We start from the raw sequence: 20,575 nt of genomic DNA on the forward strand, positions 1-20,575 counted from the left end.
TAGCTGGTGGGAATAGCTTCCAATCATGTGACCACTGTGACAGCCAATCATTGGTCACATCCTTGAGGAAGGGCGCCCCAACGCCGGCGTCGGTGGGGGGGGGGGGAAGGGCGCGCCGGCGTCGGTGGGGGGGAAGGGCGCCCCGGCGTCGGTGGGGGGGAAGGGCGCCCCAACGCCGGCGGGGGGGGGGGGGGGCGCCCAAACGCCGGCGTCGGTGGGGGGGGGGGGGGGGGGGAGGGCGCCATTCCTCAAAAAAAGGTACAATCAGCAGACCGAAAGGAAAAAAAGGTTTACATTACACTAACATACTCTACCTACTACTGGCCTGCAACTTCCAGGAGAGGAATGTGCTGGGGTTTATTCTACACTTTCTGTACACAGGGGAAGCAACGAAGGAAAAAAACTTTTACAATCACCCCCATGAATTAAAGTTGGGGGCATTTGCTTCTGTTAAAAAAAAAAAAAAGTTGTGGCATTTGCTGGTGTTTGTAGTGAACAATGCATGACTCCCCCGACATGTCCCAGTTCACTTTCCCACTAGATAACGCCGAGTACCGGGTTACTGTGTAATACTGATAAGGTTCATACACAAGATGCCACCAATGCATGCTTGTCAGGTACCAGTGTTTAGAAAATAATGAGATCGAGTGATCCAGTGACCCCGAGCAAACCCACAACCACCAAACTGATATCTAGGTAATAGTAATTTAGTAATACACGGAGCAGGGAAGAAGGGATAAGAGTGAAGCCCTGAACCTCAACCATTTGTGGACAGTGGGTGCACTTGACACAGCTAAACAACCTCAAAGTACACAGGGTGTGTGCAGCAGATCCTGTGTTGTGCCCCACTGCCATCCCCCCAATCCACCCCCTCCACTCTATATGACAACTTCTGTGTAAATACAGCCATTGTAGAAGCTGCTGCAAAAAAGGACGTCACAGCGTTTATAAACATTGCTCAGATGGAGATAGAGCGATACAAAGTGACATTATTAATAGACCTTGATCAGAGGAGATAGACAAATACAAAGTAACATTGTTTATAAACACTTGCCCACTGGACGTTTACAACTGGCTGGGAAGGGGTTAAACATCTAGGGTGATCAAAGGGTTAAATGTGTGCCCAACTAGTGTTTATGCGTACTGTATGTGCTTTTTTTTTTTTTTTTTTATTTAACTTTACTGCTATCATATACAAGGCCGACAGCCCCCGTAGTGTGTGACAGCATACTGTAATGACAGGCTCTCTTTATTGAGTAGGCCCCCCCCCCCCCCCGAGGTCTCCCATGCACTCCAATGAAGCTAATGCAGCACATTTCATTCTCCATTAGCTTCTGCCTCAGTCACAGCAGCCGGGAAAAATGACAGCTATACGCAAAAGTGACGTAATACACATCGCCTCTGTGTTCATTCCCCAGAAGGGAGAGCAGCATCTCCCTCACCCTGCCGACGCCTGCTAGAATAGGTTGGGGGGGGGGGGGGGAATTGGGATTCATCCTATGGGAAGGGGGGGATGCAAATACTTTGTAAAATGTTGTTGCACACACTGCTGTTGTACAAGCTGAAGCCCGTGTGTACAACACCTAACAGACTCTACTGCAGTCACTGCTGTCCAATGTACAACACAGGCACCCTGCGCACCAAAGAGGTACTACTATTACCTCCCAGAGAGGTCAGCAGAGGGGGGGGGGGCAGTTGCTCCCACATATTACAATGATGGGTCTATAGCTCTGAGAAAGCTGTTATTGTTCAGATGTCAGGTAAGAATGTTTCATGCAATTCATGTCCGACAATGACAACAGATGCAGCATAATGACTGAACTGTCCCAGCAGGACACAGCATGGGCACTGCGCCCCCCCCCCCCCGCGCCTCTACATACTTATGAATATCCCACTGGGGGAATGTGAAAAGGGGGGGGGGGGGGCTTTACTACAGAAGGACATCTATTTTTAGATCTGCTGAAATATAGATTTTACAAGTTTTCATACTTGCAGGAGTTTTACATTTTCCTATTTGATCTCCTGCAGGAAAAAAAAAAATAAAATTTTTGCTAGAAAATTACTTGGAACTGCCAAATATTTTAAAAAATATAAATAAAAAATATATATATATATATACACACACACACACACAAAAAAAAAAAAACCTGCAACGCCCGCCATTTTATTTTCTAAGATCTCTGCAAAAAATTTTTTTATATACAGTGGGTACGGAAAGTATTCAGACCCCCTTAAATTTTTCACTCTTTGTTATATTGCAGCCATTTGCTAAAATCATTTAGGTTCATTCTTCTTCCTCATGAATGTACACATAGCACCCCATACTGACAGAAAAACACAGAATTGTTGACATTGTTGCAGATTTATTAAAAAAGAAAAACTGAAATATCACATGGTCCTAAGTATTCAGACCCTTTGCTGTGACACTCATATATTTAACTCAGGTGCTTTCCATTTCTTCTGATCATCCTTGAGATGGTTCTACACCTTCATTTGAGTCCAGCTGTTTTTGATTACACTGTATACTGATTGGACTTGATTAGGAAAGCCACACACCTGTCTATATAAGACCTTCCAGATCACAATGCATGTCAGAGCAAATGAGAATCATGAGGTCAAAGGAACTGCCTGAAGAGCTCAGAGACAGAATTGTGGCAAGGCACAGATCTGGCCAAGGTTACAAAAAGATTTCTGCTGCACTTAAGGTTCCTAAGAGCACAGTGGCCTCCATAATCCTCAAATGGAAGACGTTTGGGACGACCAGAACCCTTCCTAGAGCTGGCCGTCCGGCCAAACTGAGCTATCGGGGGAGAAGAGCCTTGGTGAGAGAGGTAAAGAAGAACCCAAAGATCACTGTGGCTGAGCTCCAGAGATGCAGTCAGGAGATGGGAGAAAGTTGTAGAAAGTCAACCATCACTGCAGCCCTCCACCAGTCGGGGCTTTATGGCAGAGTGGGCAGACGGAAGCCTCTCCTCAGTGTAAGACACATGAAAGCCCGCATGGAGTTTGCTAAAAAAACACCTGAAGGACTCCAAGATGGTGAGAAATAAGATTCTCTGGTCTGATGAGACCAAAATAGAACTTTTTGGCCTTAATTCTAAGCGGTATGTGTGGAGAAAACCAGGCACTGCTCATCACCTGTCCAATACAGTCCCAACAGTGAAGCATGGTGGTGGCAGCATCATGCTGTGGGGGTGTTTTTCAGCTGCAGGGACAGGACGATTGGTTGCAATCGAGTGAAAGATGAATGCGGCCAAGTACAGGGATATCCTGGACAAAAACCTTCTCCAGAGTGCTCTGGACCTCAGACTGGGCCGAAGGTTTACCTTCCAACAAGACAATGACCCTAAGCACACAGCTAAAATAACGAAGGAGTGGCTTTACAACAACTCCGTGACTGTTCTTGAATGGCCAAGCCAGAGCCCTGACTTAAACCCAATTGAGCATCTCTGGAGAGACCTAAAAATGGCTGTCCACCAACGTTTACCATCCAACCTGACAGAACTGGAGAGGATCTGCAAGGAGGAATGGCAGAGGATCCCCAAATCCAGGTGTGAAAGACTTGTTGCATCTTTCCCAAAAAGACTCCTGGCTGTATTAGATCAAAAGGGGGCTTCTACTAAATACTGAGCAAAGGGTCTGAATACTTAGGACCATGTGATATTTCAGTTTTTATTTTTTAATAAATCTGCAACAATGTCAACAATTCTGTGTTTTTCTGTCAGTATGGGGTGCTATGTGTACATTCATGAGGAAGAAGAATGAACTTAAATGATTTTAGCAAATGGCTGCAATATAACAAAGAGTGAAAAATTTAAGGGGGTCTGAATACTTTCGTGTGTGTGTGTGTGTGTGTGTGTGTGTGTGTGTGTGTGTGTGTGTGTGTGTGTGTGTGTGTGTGTGTGTGTGTGTGTGTGTGTGTGTGTGTGTGTGTGTGTGTGTGTGTGTGTGTGTGTGTGTGTGTGTGTGTGTGTGTGTGTGTGTGTGTGTGTGTGTGTGTGTGTGTGTGTGTGTGTGTGTGTGTGTGTGTGTGTGTGTGTGTGTGTGTGTGTGTGTGTGTGTGTGTGTGTGTGTGTGTGTGTGTGTGTGTGTGTGTGTGTGTGTGTGTGTGTGTGTGTGTGTGTGTGTGTGTGTGTGTGTGTGTGTGTGTGTGTGTGTGTGTGTGTGTGTGTGTGTGTGTGTGTGTGTGTGTGTGTGTGTGTGTGTGTGTGTGTGTGTGTGTGTGTGTGTGTGTAAATAATTTTTTTTGAAGAGATCTTAGACAATAAAATGGCGGTCGTTGCAATTTTTTAATGTCATGTGGTTTTTGCGCAGTGGTTTTTTAAATGCAGTTTTTTGGGGGAAAATTACACTTGAATTTAAAAAACAAAAAAAAAAAAACAAACACTATATACCCCAATTTGTTTTTGTAAATTAGGTATTTATTTTTGTAACTCAGCATAACTTCTTTCATAAAATGTCATGTTTTAAATTTGCGCATGCTTGTGGAATGGTGCCAAACTATGGGTGGGTGGGGGACTATTTAGCCCTCCCACCACTTCTAAAAAGTGATCCAAGAGGTTCCATACTGCTGGTAAAGAACAGTAATACCTCCAAATGACTGCACCTCATTAAAGATTGCCCATTAAATCCCCAAATGTTCTGGTATGGAAATATAAACAGTCTGTGCCCACCGTTTTCCACCTTTCAGCCCACCCATTGACAGTGATGGACCAGTAGGGAGGGGGAGGGGGGGGTGTGGGTGTCAGCTAAAAGAACTGCTTAAAATTTGCATATACTGTACTGAGTTTCGGCTTTGCTTGGCTTTTCAATTTTTATCATTTTATTTTGTTGCAACATTTCTTGTAACTTTTTTTTTATTTACATTTTTTAGTATCCTTGCTTTTTGTTTTTAATTATTTTGTAACCCTGCTTTTTTTTTCCTTTTTTTTTTTTTAATTTTTGTTATATACCGATTTTTACTTGTAAACAGTAAACAACATGTTTTATGGCCGGAATACACGATAAGAAAATCGGCCGAAAATTTCCGTTCAGCGAAGGATCGGCCGATATTCTACTCGTTAATGCCCAGCCATCAGTGACCAATATCGATATTGCGAACGAAAAATCCCATTTGAAAAAAACGAAAAATTCTGTCCTCTCGTTTGCGAACGAACAATATTCTATACGTTGGTGTTAAGGTCGTTCATTTAAAATCTGTAGAACATCATCACGCATGCACTTTCAATGGTCGGCGGTCAAACGATCGGGCGATATTCGGCCTGTGTATGTTGGCAACGTTTTCGACCAAGGAACACTTTTTCATAAGTCGGTGGTCGAATGATCGGGCGATATTCGGCCCGTGTATTCCAGCCATAAGAGCCGGTCCACACTGCCGCGACTTGTCAGCATTAAACATCGCGCTCCCTCGCAGTCCATTAACCACTACAGGACCCGTTCTAATAGGAGCGACACAAGTTGCTCCGACTTAAAAAAAAGGTTCCTGTACTACTTCGGGGCGACCTCAGAGCGACTTGCATAGACTTCCATTATGTGAAGTCCCTGCAAGTCGCTCCGAAGTTGTGGTGCATGGGAATAGTAAGGAGTCACGTCGCCTCTATGTGAACCGACTCTTAGAAAAAGGCTTGGTCCTTAAAGTAGAACTATAAGAAACCCATACACCCTCCCCCCCCCCCCCCCGTTTTGGGCAGAGTAAGGCCCCTTTGTCCATTTTTCATCCATCTGTTGACGGATAAAAAACGGACATCAATGTATCTCTATGTAAAACAGACGACAACCGATGATCATCAGTTAACATCCGTTTTTATCCGTTTCCGTCAATGTCCATTTTTTTTGAACGGATGAATGCCCTATTTTTCATCGAACGAAAAAAAGGACACATTTTGACGTGACTGAACTGATGAACTGGGGCCTAAGGGAGGGTTGTATCCCCTGTCAGATTTTGTTTTTCACCATCTGTGCCCTATTGCAGAGATTTTACTTCACTTCCTCTCCCACAGCCAAACAGGAAGTGAGAGAAAATCCCTGCAAATTAAGGGAATTTCTTGGGGACCACCAAGGTCACCAGAACTAGTGTCCCCATTGGACGATTTCCCTGTATATGGGGGGGGGGGGGTCTCACCCCCCCCCCCATATGTCCTGTCCTCTCTGTATGTAGGGGGGTGGAGTGTCTCATTCCCTTTTACTTTTCTGGGGACAACCCAAAATTTGGGATCCTCTTATATTCACTTTCCATAATGATAAGCAGGACAAATAGAAAGGATGAACCTCCCTAGCGGGGGGGGGGGGGGGGGGGAGGAGGGAACAGACAGCGAAAAAGTGTTCAAATCCCTCTCCACTATATAAAATAAAAAAAAGAAAAAATAAATAAAAAAAAGAAAAAAAGATAATAATTAAAAAAAAAAAAAAAAAAACAAATTAAAAACAAAAATTAAAAAAAAAAAAGAAAACAAATTAAAAACAAAAATTAAAAAAAAAAAGAAAACAAATTAAAAAAAAAAAAAAAAAAAAAGTTTACCTTTAGTTTTACTTTAGGTGGTTACTATATCCCCAAAAAAAAAAAAAAAATGTCCTTTCGTTTTCCCTCCATTTGAAAGCACAGCCATGGTAAAATAGTGACACATTCAGTGTGAACAAATTTGTTCAATAAATCTTTTCTACAACCATAACAGACCATAATAAGCATCCAACAACCCAGAGACACACAGCATGCATAACTACAAACAGAGCAAACCAATCAGCACAGAGAACACCGCTCCTGCAGCAACTGTGAAACGAAGAATTGCTAAAATATAAATCCACAATTGGCAGCAGAGATCATCCTCAACACAATAATCCAAATTATTACCACCCCTCCCAACACACCGTCATTATTAATACAAGAAATAACAATTACAGTTTGCATCACATATCTGAGTCAGACTCAAAAACAAACAAGAAGTTATGTAATATTCTGTGCTAATAACTCTCGCAATGATAACATTCTGTATCAGCTTTTTTTTTTTTTTTATTCCTGGTATTTCTTTGGCTGCAATTATAAACGGGCCAAGCTGTCCAGCAGAAATGGCAGTGCAAGGTTTATATATAAAAAGGAACTGGCACGCTACATATTATTTCCTGTATTAGCTGCTTACAGTTATCAATATCTATCTGTATAGAGATCCCTCATACAACACATCTGCCTATCTCCACCGAGAGCTCTACTCCAGTAACGAGCTGTCCCCTCTCACTGGTTTTGTCCCCTGTACCCCAATAGCGGGCTGTCCCCTCTCACTGGTTTTGTCCCCTGTACCCCAATTGCGGGCTGTCCCCTCTCACTGGTTTTGTCCCCTGTAGCGGGCTGTCCTCTCACACTGGTTTTGTCCCCTGTACCCCAGTAGAGGGCTGTCCTCTCACACTGGTTTTGTCCCCTGTACCCCAGTAGCGTTTGTCCCCTGTACCCCAGTAGCGGGCTGTCCTCTCACACTGGTTTTGTCCCCTGTACCCCAGTAGCGGGCTGTCCTCACACTGGTTTTGTCCCCTGTACCCCAGTAGCGGGCTGTCCTCTCACACTGGTTTTGTCCCCTGTACCCCAGTAGCGGGCTGTCCTCTCACACTGGTTTTGTCCCCTGTACCCCAGTAGCGAGCCGTTCTCTCATACTGGTTTATTCCCCCTGTACCCCAATAGCAGGCTGTCCTCATTGGTTTTGTCCCCTGTACCCCAGTAGCAGGCTGTCCTCTCACACTGGTTTTGTCCCCTGTACCCCAGTAGCGGGCTGTCTTCTCACACTGGTTTTGTCCCCTGTACCCCAATTAGCAGGCTGTCCTCACACTGGTTTTGTCCCCTGTACCCCAGTAGCAGGCTGTCCTCACACTGGTTTTGTCCCCTGTACCCCTGTACCCCAGTAGCGGGCTGTCCTCTCACACTGGTTTTGTCCCCTGTACCCCAGTAGCGGGCTGTCCTCTCACACTGGTTTTGTCCCCTGTACCCCAGTAGCGGGCTGTCCTCACACTGGTTTTGTCCCCTGTACCCCAGTAGCGGGCTGTCCTCTCACACTGGTTTTGTCCCCTGTACCCCAGTAGCGGGCTGTCCTCACACTGGTTTTGTCCCCTGTACCCCAGTAGCAGGCTGTCCTCTCACACTGGTTTTGTCCCCTGTACCCCAGTAGCGGGCTGTCCTCTCACACTGGTTTTGTCCCCTGTACCCCAATAGCGGGCTGTCCTCACACTGGTTTTGTCCCCTGTACCCCAGTAGCGGGCTGTCCTCTCACACTGGTTTTGTCCCCTGTACCCCAGTAGCGGGCTGTCCTCACACTGGTTTTGTCCCCTGTACCCCAGTAGCGGGCTGTCCTCTCACACTGGTTTTGTCCCCTGTACCCCAATAGCGGGCTGTCCTCACACTGGTTTTGTCCCCTGTACCCCAGTAGCAGGCTGTCCTCTCACACTGGTTTTGTCCCCTGTACCACAATAGCAGGCTGTCCTCTCACACTGGTTTTGTCCCCTGTACCCCAGTAAAAGTCTGTCCTCTCACACCCAATAGCTTTGTGCCCCCCTCCCCAGTGCTGGTCTCTCACTCTGCAACTGTCTCCTCCTCTGCGCATGTCGTCCCTATATCCCCGTACAGGTCCCCCCCACCCCAAAAACACCAGCTCTCTCCTCCCCTGTGCGTCGTCCCCTCTATTCCCCTGTACAGGTCCCACCCCATGTCCTGTCTGCCCAAATACTGACTGTCTCATCCCCTGCCTGTGCCGTCCCGTTACGTCATCTCTATACCACTATAAAGGTCCCACCCCATGTCCTGTCCCCCCAAACACGATCTGTCTGCTCTCCTGCACGTGTCATCCCCTCAGGTAATCTCTCTACCCCTGTACAGGTCCCACCACATGTTCTGTCTCCCCCCCCAGCGTGTTTCGTCCTCTATACCCCTGTACAGGGCCCAACCCATGTCCTGTTGTCCCTAAATACCAGCTATCTCCTCCCCTGTGCATGTCCTCCTCTCACGTCCTCTCTATACCCCTGTACAGGTCCCACCACATGTCCCATCATCCCTAAACACCGGCTGTCTCCTCCCCTACGCGTGTCGTTCCCCCAACGTCCTATTTCATTATACGGTGGTCTCACCCGCCCCATGTCCTACTGTCTCCTCCCCTCATGTAATCTCTATACCCCTGTACAGGTCCCACCCCATGTGCTGTCCCCCCCCCCCCAAACACCGGCTGTCTCCTCCCTTATGTATGTCGGCCCCTCACATCCTCTCTATACATGTCCCACCCCATGTTCTGCCCCCCCAAAATATCGGCTGTCTCCTCCCCTACGCGTGTCGTTCCCCCAACGTCCTATTTCATTATACGGTGGTCTCACCCGCCCCATGTCCTACTGTCTCCTCCCCTCATGTAATCTCTATACCCCTGTACAGGTCCCACCCCATGTGCTATCCCCCCCCCCCAAACACCAGCTGTCTCCTCCCTTGTGTGTATGAAAAAAATCAGGTGCGCTAGCCCAAATGATGTGGTACAACATACAAAGTGATGTGTAAATAAAACCACCAATAACAAAGGAAGGTACTGTATACTGAAAAGCAAAATGATAAAAAACAAAATGCAAATCCAAAATTTAAACTAGTGAATCACCAGTGAACAACGATATTAAACGTCCATGACATTAAATCAAACAGTCCAAAAAGTGAAGATGCAAATGCCTTGTGCATGTCGCCCCTCACATCCTCTCTATACAGGTCCCACCCCATGTTCTGCCCCCCCCCCCAAACATCGGCTGTCTCCTCCCCTACGCGTGTCGTCCCCTCACATGCTCTCTATACCCCTGTACAGTTCCCACCCCAGGTCCTGTCCCCCCCCCCCCAAACACCAGCTGTCTCCTTGCCTGTCTGTGTCATCCCCTCACATCCTCTCTATACCCGGGTACAGGTCCCACACCATGTGCTGTCCCCCCCAAACAACGGCTGTCTCCTCCCCTACGCGTGTCGTTCCCCCAACGTCCTATTTCATTATACAGTGGTCTCACCCCCCCCCCCCCATGTCCTGCTGTCTCCTCCCCTCATGTAATCTCTTTACCCCTGTACAGGTCTCACCCCATGTGCTGCCCCCCCCAAATACCAGCTGTCTCCACCCCTGCGCGTGTCATCCCCTCAGCCCCCCCAATGTTCTATTCCCCCCAAATACCAGCTAACTCCTCCCTGTCCCCCCAAATACCAGCCAACTCCTCCCTGTCCCCCCAAATACCAGCCAACTCCTCCCTGTCCCCCCAAATACCAGCCAACTCCTCCCTGTCCCCCCAAATACCAGCCAACTCCTCCCTGTCCCCCCAAATACCAGCCAACTCCTCCCTGTCCCCCCAAATACCAGCCAACTCCTCCCTGTCCCCCCAAATACCTAACTCCTCCCTGTCCCCCCAAATACCTAACTCCTCCCTGTCCCCCCAAATACCTAACTCCTCCCTGTCCCCCCAAATACCTAACTCCTCCCTGTCCCCCCAAATACCTAACTCCTCCCTGTCCCCCCAAATACCTAACTCCTCCCTGTCCCCCCAAATACCTAACTCCTCCCTGTCCCCCCAAATACCTAACTCCTCCCTGTCCCCCCAAATACCTAACTCCTCCCTGTCCCCCCAAATACCAGCTAACTCCTCCCTGCCCCCCCAAATACCAGCTGTCCCCCCCCCCTTACTGATCTCCCTCACATTATATGGGGTCAGTCTATCCCCTCCTCTCCTCTCTGTATACAGTGGTCTCTATATATATATATATATATATATATATATATATATATATATATATATATGTCATGGTGTCCCTCCTCCCCCCCATATCATCTTCTATCCTCTCATTATATAATGGCCTGTATTATTCACCTGTCAGTCTCCCCCCTCTCTGTACATTGGACCCCCTCCTCCCCCAGTATCCTCCTATTGTCCCTCTCCCTCCTCACACCGGCTGTCACCTCAGACTCTCCCGGTCCCTCCCCTCAGTCCGGCTCGGTGTCTCTCACCCCGGGCCCGCGGCTCTCTCTGTGTCTCTCACGCTCTCTCACGCTCTCCGTCGCACGCTTCACACGTCACTATCCCGCGCGCATTCCCTTTCCCTCCACACACGGGGCTCCGCCCTCTCTAGTCCCCCTCGAAGCCGCGAGGCATGCTGGGGAATGTAGTAGCCGAGGTCCGCGCGGCGGCCATCTTGTGAGAAGCTGAGGAGAAGGCTCACTGTGATTGGCGGGTGAGCCGCTGTAGGGGGTGGTTGCCATGCTGGTGGGAAGGGTGAATAAAGAGAACTTGATTGTGATTGGTGGGTGAAATGACAGGAACGGAGAAGGGGGAGGCGCTGCCTGAAGAGCCACTCAGATCACGTGTTCATCTCTCCCCGCCTATGTCACTGACAGCATTGTACCGGCCATACAGCCAATCAGTGACAGCGCTGCCTCCTCCGACTCCGCCTACCAAGCTAAGCACCGCCCCCAGTCTCACTGCTGCCCCCTTAACAATAATAACCCCCAGCACTGGTGTCAGTGGATGCAATAATAACCCCCAGCACTGGTGTCAGTGGATGCAATAATAACCCCCAGCACTGGTATCAGTGGATGCAATAATAACCCCCAGCAATGGTGTCAGTGGATACAATAATAACCCCCAACATTGGTGTCAGTGGATGTAATAATAACCCCCAACATTGGTGTCAGTGGATACAATAATAACCCCCAGCACTGGTGTCAGTGGATGTAATAATAACCCCCAGCACTGGTATCAGTGGATGTAATAATAACCCCCAACATTGGTGTCAGTGGATACAATAATAACCCCCAACATTGGTGTCAGTGGATACAATAATAACCCCCAGCACTGGTATCAGTGGATATAATAATAACCCCCAGCACTGGTGTCAGTGGATACAATAATAACCCCCAACATTGGTGTCAGTGGATACAATAATAACCCCCAGCACTGGTATCAGTGGATGTAATAATAACCCCCAGCACTGGTGTCAGTGGATGCAATAATAACCCCCAGCACTGGTGTCAGTGGATGCAATAATAACCCCCAGCACTGGTATCAGTGGATGCAATAATAACCCCCAGCAATGGTGTCAGTGGATACAATAATAACCCCCAACATTGGTGTCAGTGGATGTAATAATAACCCCCAACATTGGTGTCAGTGGATACAATAATAACCCCCAGCACTGGTGTCAGTGGATGTAATAATAACCCCCAGCACTGGTATCAGTGGATGTAATAATAACCCCCAACATTGGTGTCAGTGGATACAATAATAACCCCCAACATTGGTGTCAGTGGATACAATAATAACCCCCAGCACTGGTATCAGTGGATATAATAATAACCCCCAGCACTGGTGTCAGTGGATACAATAATAACCCCCAACATTGGTGTCAGTGGATACAATAATAACCCCCAGCACTGGTATCAGTGGATGTAATAATAACCCCCAGCACTGGTGTCAGTGGATGCAATAATAACCCCCAGCACTGGTGTCAGTGGATGCAATAATAACCCCCAACATTGGTGTCAGTGGATACAATAATAACCCCCAACATTGGTGTCAGTGGATACAATAATAACCCCCAGCACTGGTATCAGTGGATGTAATAATAACCCCCAACATTGGTGTCAGTGGATGCAATAATAACCCCCAGCACTGGTATCAGTGGATGCAATAATAACCCCCAGCACTGGTATCAGTGGATGCAATAATAACCCCCAGCACTGGTGTCAGTGGATGCAATAATAACCCCCAGCACTGGTATCAGTGGATGCAATAATAACCCCCAGCACTGGTATCAGTGGATGCAATAATAACCCCCAGCACTGGTGTCAGTGGATAGAATAATAACCCCCAGCAATGGTGTCAGTGGATCTAATAATAACCCCCAGCACTGGTGTCAGTGGATAGAATAATAACCCCCAGCACTGGTGTCAGTGGATAGAATAATAACCCCCAGCACTGGTATCAGTGGATCTAATAATAACCCCCAGCACTGGTATCAGTGGATCTAATAATAACCCCCAGCATCGGTATTAGTGGATGCAATCATTTTTTATTTTTTATATTTATACTTTCTTTGGTTTTTCATAAGCAAGAAAAAAAAATGAATTTTTAAAAATCTTTATACAAAATTAGAAAAACATAAATTCCCAATCCCCCCCCCCCCCCACCCTTCATTCCCATCATTACCTCCTTTCTCCTTTTCCTAAACCTCCTTCCCTTCCTACCTCACTTAGGCTATATTTCCCAAAATCTCTGTGTATTTCCTTGTTTTCTTCATCTCTTCCCATATTTTCCAGACAATAGAGAATCTCTTCATTTGGTTCTCTCTGCTACGGCCGAAATGTTCCATTTTACATTTGTACTCAATTCTATTAAACCAATCCCTCAGCGTAGATCTCTTGGGGTCTATCCATTTTTTTTGGATTGTCCCCTTTTGCTGCATTTATCAAATATGATACTATTGTGTTCTTACAGTATCTCACAAAAGTAAGTACACCCCTCACATCTTTGTAAATATTTTATTCTATCTTTTCATGTGACAACACTGAAGAAATGACACTTTGCTACAATGTAAAGTAGTGAGTGTACAGCTTGTATAACAGTGTAAATTTGCAGTCCCCTCAAAATAACTCAACACACAGCCATTAATGTCTAAACCGCTGGCAACAAAAGTGAGTACACCCCTAAGTGAAAATGTCCAAATTGAGCCCAATTAGCCATTTTTCTGGTGTCATGTGACTCCTTAGTGTTACAAGGTCTCAGGTGTGAATGGGGAGCAGGTGTGTTAAATTTGGTGTTATCGCTCTCACTCTCTCATACTGGTCACTGGAAGTTCAACATGGCACCTCATGGAAAAGAACTCTCTGAGGATCTGAAAAAAAGAATTGTTACTCTACATAAAGATGGCCTAGGCCAGTGATGGCGAACCTTGGCACCCCAGATGTATTGGAACTACATTTCCTATGATGGTCATGCACTCTGCTGTGTAGTTAAACATCATGGGAAATGTAGTTCCAAGAAATCTGGGGTGCCAAGGTACGCTATTACTGCCCTAGAGCAATAAAAGCGAACCAAGGCACCCCAGATGTTTTGGAACTACATTTCCCATGATGCTCAACCTCACTGTGGAGTGCATGAGCATCATGGGAAATGTAGTTCCAAATCATCTGGGGTGCCAAGGTTCGCCATCACTGGCCTAGGCTATAAGAAGATTGCCAAGACCCTGAAACTGAGCTGCAGCACGGTGGCAAAGGCCATACAGACCATACATATTGTTACTCACCCGAGTTTTACTTTCAGTGTTACCCATCTTCTATCACCTTTTTTCTTTGTCTACTCAACTATTCCTGCTAAATACAATAGCTTTGTAATATCTTTTAAAATCTGTTGCAGCTAATCTTCCACGTGATTTATCCCTAGACAATACCAAGAGCCGTATTCTCAGTTTCTTATTCTGCCATATAAACCTTGATTTGATTTTTTCCAGTATCTTAAAATAACTTTGCGATATATATATTGGTAACATTTGAAATCTATTAAATAGTGTTGTGTCATTGAAATAGACTAAACCATTAAAATTGTATGAGATAGTACCTTCATCCCAAAAATTGATTGAAACGGGGAGTACTATCTAGGTTTGTATTCAGTCCTCTTGACCAATTTTCCATCTAGTCATTGGTGGCGGTGTTGGGCTTTCTTGGTGTACAGACACTATATGGTGGTGGTCACGCACTCAGCGAGAAAATATACCTGTGTATACATGTACAATAACATTTATTTATATATTGTTTTTGTGATATAGAACTTTGAACTTTAGATATCATCTCATTACGGCTACATGCCCCTAAAGAAGCGATAGCGAAACATGTCGGGCAATGTCCGCTGGATTTAGCCGTTTTGGCTGATCACTTGAAGTCTATCTTGTAGAAAGGAGCTTTTGGTTTTTAATTCAACATATGTGATGTCTTTTGTATTTTTTGTCTTTTTGTATGCACATTTCTATATAGTAGGAAATTGTAATAAAAGTTTAATAAAGTTTATTTTTTTATTTATTTATTAAATTTTTTTGGCGCTCCAGGTGAGGCACAAATTATTTTTTCTTTTTAATGACCAGTGATTAACCTTTTATTAAGTACCATTAAAATCCCCGTTCTTTGTTCAAGCCCTCATACTTGCCACGATGTGGTAGGACTTAGCAGTCCTTGATTTTTTGAAACATTTGAAATTTATAAAGAATTTTCGGCAGAATCACCATTTTCACCATTTCTGGACCAGAAGGTTTTCCCCCTTAATGACCAGGCCATTTTGTGCGATTCGTCACTGCATTATTTTAACTGACAATTGCGGGGTTGTGCGATGCTGTACCCAAATAACTTTGATGTCCTTTTTCCCCACAAATAGAGCTTTATTTTGGTGGTATTTGATCACCTCTGCGATTTTTATTTTTTGTGCTATAAACAAAAAAGAGCGACAATTCAGCTATATAATATCCCCCAAAAAAAATTTAAAAATCAATTTTTTTCATAATTTTAGGCCAAATTGTATTCTGCTAAATATTTTTGGTAAAAAAAAATCCCAATAAGTGTATATTGATTGGTTTGCGCAAAAGTTATCGCATCTACAAACTAGGGGAAAGATTTATGTCATTTTTAGATCGGTCCTATCTACAGGGACATGTTCCATTCCACAAGTGGTGGATTCTTGTAATACGATTATATTCTTCATGTCTGTGAGTATGTTTTTGGCATTTTATTAAAATATGTTTAAGGTGTACACGGGTAATGCACTAGGTGTTTGCGCCTCCTTTTTTTTCTTTCATGTGCCTATGTTGGAGTTCCCTACCTGAGGAGAGCGGCACGCCTGTCATCCCCATCGGAGTGAGCACTTGGTTGAATTGATTGAAAGGTTTAAATGTGTCCCTAGGGGGTGCTTTCTAATTGCGTGGGGGATGGACTTATGGAATGAACACAGGGCCTGTGTTCCTAAATAGGAGGAACACAGGAGCCCTGTGTTCATTGCTGACAGAACAGCGGTCTGCCGTGTTGACAACAGAAGACCGCCATTCTGTCTTCACGGGGAGCGATCCCTGGCGGCAATCGCGGCTGCCGGCCCCCGCAGTTCAGCTTCCTTTCTGGCAAATATGTTTATAACAGCTGACTGTTCTTCTCTCTCAGCGTGGAGCGATCGCAGGTGGCCGGCGGCAATCGCGGCCGTCGGCCCCGTGCATTGGCGTCCCTGCTGCCTAGTGGGGGCGGGAGCGCACCACAGACGGGATGCGCTCGCCCCCCAGCACCAAGCGCGCGACTGACGTAGGGCTATGTCGGTTCATGCAGGAGGGCCAGCCTGCCACAGTAAATGTGCGGTGGGCGGTCCGGAATGTATTAATGCCAGTTAAATTTCCTCATCGGTTATTGGTTCTAAGGCTCGTAGTTTTTCTGCTAAAATTTTGGGGAGATTTGCTTCCTTAAGGTAATTTTGAATATCTACCATTCTTTTTAATTTCAGCCTTATGTGACCCTATCGGCCTTACTGAATACAAGGAATTATAATAACTACAAACAACTTTTGCGATTTTGGGGTTTGTGTATACCATTTCCCCTTTATAATTTTACATTTTTCCTATAAAGTTTACCGCTTTCTTCTTTTTAACTATTCATGCTGTGTTTCCCAGGTTTGTTCCACCATAGGTATCGGTCTTTGGTTACTCTATTACAGGGGCGTAACTACAGGGGTTGCAGGGGTTGCAATTGCAACCGGGCCCCATGCTCCAGGGGGCCTGTGCGGCTCCCCTGTACACCTGGATAGGAGGGGTGGCGGGGGCAGCATGTAGAGAAATCACTGTCCTCCTTTTTCCTTCTGTAGCTGCAGGAGGAGAATGGAGGAGATTGGTTCCTCTGTATGCTGCCCCCGCCACTCCTCCTATCCAGTTCACTTGTGTTCTGCTGTCTCTGGGCCCCTGTGTGCTCCCCTGGACCCCTCCCCCCTCCCTGTGCCCCCTCCCCTCTCCTGCCAGCTGCTGCAGGGGATATGTCACAATGGAGAACAATGGAGAACCAGGAAGGGGTCTGTAAATATGTAATTTACCAGCTCCTCCCTTTTTTGAATGGACAGAGTCATAGTCAGTGACATTGTGTAAAAATAAAGTAAAATTATATAAAAATAATACAATTCAAATACCAAAAAATAAAAACTACTGACACCAGTGGGTGAACTTCCAGGATCGCAAAGGTCACACTTGCGACCGGGCCCTGGCATTCCACCAATGTGGGGGAGGCCCCAAGATGGCAGGAAGGGAGCCCACTGCAGAACTTGTGAAAGGGTCCCACAACGACAGTAAAGGGCCCCAGGATCAGTGGGAAGAGCCCTAAGTTTGAAGGGTGGGGTCCGGGGGGACCTTCATGGTTTCTTGCACCGGGGGCCCTTAAGGTTCTAGTTACACCTCTGCTCTTTTATAAGTTTGTCTTGTTTCCTGATCTAGTAGTTCTCCTAATTTATCACTTTTTAATATTATCTATGGCAGGGTTTCTCAACCAGGGTTCCGTGGGATCCCAGGGTTCCTCCTGAGGTTGCTAGGGTTTCCTCCTGAGGTTGCCAGGGGTTCCTTCTGAGGTTGTTAGGGGTTCCTTGAGCAATGGACAATTTCTGCCTCCCAGATAAGTTCCCAATGACACCATTGTTCCTTTTAGCTATCTGTAAGGGGGGTAATTCTTCCCAATGATGAGAAGAGTAAGGAGCATTCTTCCCACTGACTGTCACACTAATGTATCAGGAGTTGTAGATTTTTAATTTTTAGCAGGGGTTCCCCGAGACCAGAAATGTATTTCAAGGGTTCCTCTGTGTTGAAAAGGTTGGGAAAGGCTGATCTATGGTGTATTTCTGGGTCTGCTGTTCTCTTGTTGTTGTAGTTCATATACTGTATCTCTGTTGTTAATGCCCTCATATTGTTTGTCTTTTCCTTTTTTTTTGTTCCAATAGAGGTCAAAATACCTCTGATATAAGCCTTATGTGCTTCCCAGACCGAAGCTTCCAACATCTCTGGGGTTTCATTTCACAGAAAGTATTGCTGTAATTCATTTTTTATTTTGTCGTAAACTACTTTCTCCTGTAACAGTTTCTCTCTTAACTTCCAGTTACATATTTTATTCTGGGTTTCTGTTATCCTCATCTTTATTATTACTGGGGCATAATCTGATGAAGGTATTTTTTCTATGGATGTCTTAACCACTGCATCTAGCCACCCATGATCTACCATTATGTAATCCAATCTCGAGTATGTTCCATGCACTGGGGAGTAAAATGTATAGTTTTTCAACCCAGGGTGCTGGTGGATTCTCCATAGATCAACTAGCTGAGTCTGATACAGTTTCCTCTTCACTAATCCTGAGCTGTCGACTTTCATTCCCCAGTGCATGTGACTGTCAGGGTGCCAGGAAACCAGACCACACGAGGATGCAAGTAAAATAAAGCAGTTCATTAGAGCAACAACAATAAAAGCACAGCAAGAGAGAGGAGCGAAATCTGGAATAGCCGGGATCAAGTCCAGAGCCGGTAGACATCCAAGCCGGGATCGAGTCTAGAAGCGGATAGACATGCAAGCCTGGATCGAGTCTAGAAGTGGGTAGTCATCCAAGCTGGGATCGAGTCTAGAAGCGGGTAGTCATCCAATCCGGGATCGAGCCTAGAAGCGGGTAGTCATCCAAGCCCAGATCGAGTCTAGAAGCGGGTAGTCATCCAAGCCTGAATCTAGTCTAGAAGCGGGTAGTCATCCAAGCCGGGATCGAGTCTAGAAGCGGGTAGTCATCCAAGCCGGGATCGAGTCTAGAAGCGGGTAGTCATCCAAGCCTGGATCGAGTCTAGAAGTGGGTAGTCATCCAAGCCCAGATCGAGTCTAGAAGTGGGTAGTCATCCAAGCCGGGATCGAGTCTAGAAGCGGGTAGTCATCCAAGCCGGGATCGAGTCTAGAAGCGGGTAGTCATCCAAGCCGGGATCGAGTCCAGAGGCAGGTCGTCTGCCGATGCCGGGTCGTCTGCCAATGCGGAATCGAGAGCCAGGAAAGTCGTCAGCCAAGCCAGGTCATGCAAGGAGGAACACGGAGAATAGAAGACTGCTAGCAGTGATGCACCTTGGAGCACAAACACAAGGGCAAGGACCGCAAGCCATCAGGTGATATATATAGTCAGGTGTGCAACATCATCACTGACCGACACCCAGGCAGCAGGTAAGTGATGATGCAAACAGAGTTTATAAAAGGCAGCAGTCTGCACATGTCCAAGATGGCTGCCAACAGGAAGGCAAGGTAAGACCTTGACAGTGACATACTGTCCACCCTTGGTTCCATACAAAAATTTAAATCCCCTGCTAGTATTAATTTGCATTTTTTTAAATCCTCCAATTCCCAAAAACTCTTTTCAGGAATGCCTTCGGATTTTTATTCGGGCTGTAGATATTAACTAAAGTACATTCTATTTCCTGCAGCGTCCCCTTCAGGAACATGAACCGTCCCTCTGGATCTACCAACCTCTCTTCTAGGGAGAACTTTATATCTCTTGCAAACCCTACGGCTTCTCCTTTGGCTCTCTTAGTTGTTGAATATCCATAGTACCATATTGGGTGGTGTTTTGAGTTTAATTTTCAAGTCGTGTGATATATGTCTCCTGTAGAAAAACTATGCATGCAGAATATTGTTTAATTTCTCTTTTAGTACTGTGAGGGATTAGCTCGGTGGCGGGTGTGGATGACCCCTTGGGGGGTGCGTTTTCCCAGAGAGGTAGCCGACAAGTGCTTGCAAACAAACAGTGTGGTTTATTAAATGGTGTTTTCTTCACCAGGCTGTATGCAGCAAAACATCCAAAATAAAATAAAACAGAAAATAAATCCTTGCCTCTGTGGGCGGCTACCTTCTCACAACTGGAACCTGCCTAAGTGTCTGTCTCCAACCTACCGTCGGGCAGACTTCCTTGTCCTACAGCGGACACTCAATAGTCCTTTTATAATAGCTTCACAGGGCAACACAGTCCTTTGTTTCTTTCACATCAACAGTTCGTCTTCTCACCTTTGAGACGTATTCACCCTTGGTTACCGTCCCGGGCACACATCACTCCGGGGGGTCTTCTCCCAGGCCCACACATCCTGTCGGGAGGCACACGCTGACTGTCCTCCTGCTCCCAGCCCACATGGCTTCAGGATGCAGCTTCTGGAGGCAGCAAACAATAGGAATTTCTCTGAACAAATTATAGAGCCTTAACTCCCTCATTCTGAACAGGTGAAGGCCTTTCAACTTCCTGCTGGCTAGCTCTGTAGCCAACACCCTAAACTAATTAATGGACTTTCTAAATCAGGTGGAAATGTATCTCCTTCCTGTGACTACATTCCCAGATTTAGCTGACTTCCTGTTACATACCCCCCCCTCTTGTTTCAACCCTAGGGTTGGGACACAGATTTCCAGGCACGCATGTGTCAAGCACTGCTGACTCACTGATAAGCCTCCTATTATCCTCAAGCTTCCGGATGAAACTGTTTTGTCATCTTCATTGACGGATTTCTCATAAATGCCACACAGTTTGTCTCTCATCTCATATACACA

General features: G+C 46.1%; 1 protein-coding gene across 3 annotated transcripts in view; it reads right to left on the reverse strand.

Annotated features, from left to right (window-relative positions):
- DCAF1 (DDB1 and CUL4 associated factor 1) overlaps positions 1 to 11,092 on the reverse strand; it is a 73,349-nt gene extending 62,257 nt beyond the window's left edge. For 2 of the 3 annotated variants that reach the window (XM_082264934.1, XM_082264932.1), the window contains exon 1: positions 10,983 to 11,092. The gene's annotated coding sequence lies outside the window, so the exon portion shown is untranslated. Of the gene's footprint in view, positions 1 to 10,934 lie in introns of all 3 variants that reach the window. The other variant, XM_082264933.1, reaches the window with a different exon arrangement.
- Between the last annotated feature and the right edge of the window lie 9,483 nt (positions 11,093 to 20,575).

This window comes from Pelophylax lessonae, assembly GCF_965119305.1.
Source record: "Pelophylax lessonae genome assembly, chromosome: 8".
Lineage (NCBI taxonomy): Eukaryota > Metazoa > Chordata > Amphibia > Anura > Ranidae > Pelophylax > Pelophylax lessonae.